The 2,674-nt window shown below is 39.5% G+C and overlaps 1 long non-coding RNA gene across 1 annotated transcript; it reads left to right on the top strand.

Moving 5' to 3' along the window:
* Positions 1–2,027, top strand: LOC129180310 (uncharacterized). The gene is made up of 3 exons (XR_008570131.1): positions 1–87; positions 182–248; positions 1,136–2,027. It is a non-coding gene; the product is annotated as an uncharacterized LOC129180310 (long non-coding RNA).
* The last annotated feature ends 647 nt before the right edge of the window (positions 2,028–2,674 follow it).

Genomic DNA, 2,674 nt, shown 5'->3' with positions numbered 1-2,674 from the left:
CATAGCGGTGGTGCTCTCTTACGTCCCTGCAGTGGATCCCGCAGCCTGTGCAGTGTGGCGTAAACAAAGAATAACAGCAATATAACGGTGCTTCTCAACAGTCACACAATGATAGTCAATGGAGAAGAGTTACCATATGACTGAAACTTTTTTTCATCTGTTTTTCTCCTGCAACGGCCAGTACACTCAGCACTCGGCCGACCAGCTCCAGACCAAAGATGCACATGGGTCGGCTCATCTGATGCGAGGTAAGAAATACAGTACATTTCCGCTGATACAAGTGATGGTGTATTGAATCCACACGGGCAGTACTCTGTCCCTATCAGTCAATGTAGGCCAAGATGTGCTTCATTATCGACATCGATATCAACCGATACTGATATAGGCAGCAGCTCCTCCCTCAAACTAATTACTCCTTGTGAAATAAATGAACACGTTGTGCTTCTTTTACTGTGATTCCACATTATTTGTGCAAAATAAGACAAATACTGCAATATTGCAATACGAGTCAGGAAAAAGATTTATTTGAAACATTTTGTTTCAACAAAATAGTCAACTAAATAAGAAGTTTTCCTACTATCGACAAGTAAGACAGGTTAGACTTAATATATTCACAAATAAGAATCCTATTAAATAATGCTGACGACACATTTTGGAAAGTTGCACATTTGCATGCGGCACAAACATCCACATAGAACAAAGTAAATAGCAAAGTGTGAAGCATTAATACAATCAGCGAAATTATAAACTGGGTTCTTTCAGCACGTCTCCCTTTGCTTTTTATGATGCTGCATGTATGCTAGTTGGGCGTAACTCCGAGTCATTGGTCCTGAGGTGTGATATCAGATTTGAAATATTAAAGGAAGACTCCTTAATCCAACCTCACATCACTATACAGTCCTTGCAAATTACATATTTACAATTTGAAGGCGAAGCCGCGGACATGCTGAGCTAGCAAGCTTACTGTGCTGTGTGGCGCGCGACATCATCACTCGTTATGTAAGCGATAGAGTGACACGTGCTTTAATGTTAGTCTCCAAAGGCGTCCAATAACATCCAAAAAAATGACGCTAGATTTGTTGCTAAGTTGGTAAAACACTGATCCCTCCTGCTTCATCTTCTTATTCTCTGGCAGACCAGCATTCTGATGCCATCTACTGGATGGAGTTGGAACAACAAGCTACATTCAGAGACTGTATGTTTTTCTGTTTTCCGTGGCATGCCCGCATGCGTGCCGTGCGTGTTTAAGTGTGTCTGTAGAATACGTCACGGGCCAATTAAAAAAAAAAGAAAAAAAAGGAGCTAGTGATTTATAGCAGCGCACAGACATGATCAAGTGGCGCTATTAGCGGTTCTGTGTTCTATGGCCATCTGGCGCAGCATACATGGTGAGTGTGCATGGGAGGGAAGATAAGCCCAGCCATGCAGAAAGAATCCGTACCACAAACACACACACATACACACGTAAGTGATTGAATTTGGATTGCTTTAAACAACACCGAGGCAAGTCCTTACCCTAATTTATATTTGAAGGACCTGCTTTCCATTTATGAAACGAAAATTCTAAAAGAGAATGAATGCATGTGACAATATACGCAAAGTAGATGCTTGCATGTGCACACCTTTTAATCATTCAACCACACCAAGGTTGAGACTCACGATGTAGTCTCCACCAAATATTAAGACGTCCGACTTGGTTTTTTTTTACACATTCATTTTTGTGGCCCGTTGCCAGATGTACGATAATTATTGTATTTCTCCCATTATTTCACCGTCTGTATGATCAACAATTCCAAAAATCCCATAATGTAGGATAATTACACCCCTTCAATTTGTGGCTATTAGCAAACACTAACAGGATACAGTAATCCCTGAATTTCGCGGCTTCACTCCGTCACGAGTTTTCAAATGTGTACTAATGAATAAATCATGCTGTTTTGTTGTTGAATATTCATCCAAAGTATGCATATTTAAGCCAATTTTATGTATTTTTTGACTACATGACGCATTTTCAAGCCAACGCTTAAATGGAGTAAAATACAAATATAAGGCATTCAGAAGATGCATTCAAAGACATTGTAATGATATGTAGTATTCTACACTGGTCGCTAGGTGTCAGTAATGTTACTGTAATGGTCAGTGAGACACACAAGCACCAGACTTGATCACCAGAACAACAGACCTTTATTGCAGGTTTGAATGAACTCACAGCAGGCACAATAATCCCTAAAACTCAACTCTGAACCCCCTACATCACTTCCTGTACGCCCCACCACTCAGCTCTCCTAGCTTTGAAGCACATTTAAAGCAACACACACAAGCACGAGTGTTATTTATGTCCTATATATGGTATTTTCTCTTATTTTGTCTATTATATTGGGTAATAGGAGTGTAAAGGTGACTATAGGGTTGTTATTTCATGTCAAGAGGGCTCTAATAATGTTAAAAATCAGATTTAGAAGGTTTCCTATGCTCTAACTACAAAAATATTCCATCTATAAAGAAGGAATCCTACTTCCCGGGAATTCACTTTTATTAACCGCGATAAACGTGGGATTACTGTGTTGTTTTATGAAATTATTCATGACAAATGCTGGCTTCTGACTGTTTTTGCCATTTTCCAAATGAAGTTGTGGTTTGATTTGTCTTGTTAATCTAAAGTTGGTTTGGTTGA

The sequence above is a fragment of the Dunckerocampus dactyliophorus genome, chromosome 4 (assembly GCF_027744805.1).
Source record: "Dunckerocampus dactyliophorus isolate RoL2022-P2 chromosome 4, RoL_Ddac_1.1, whole genome shotgun sequence".
In the NCBI taxonomy this organism is placed as follows: Eukaryota; Metazoa; Chordata; class Actinopteri; order Syngnathiformes; family Syngnathidae; genus Dunckerocampus; species Dunckerocampus dactyliophorus.
The sequence above is the reverse complement of the archived record's forward strand: the minus strand, read 5'-3'. Positions and strand labels throughout refer to the sequence as shown.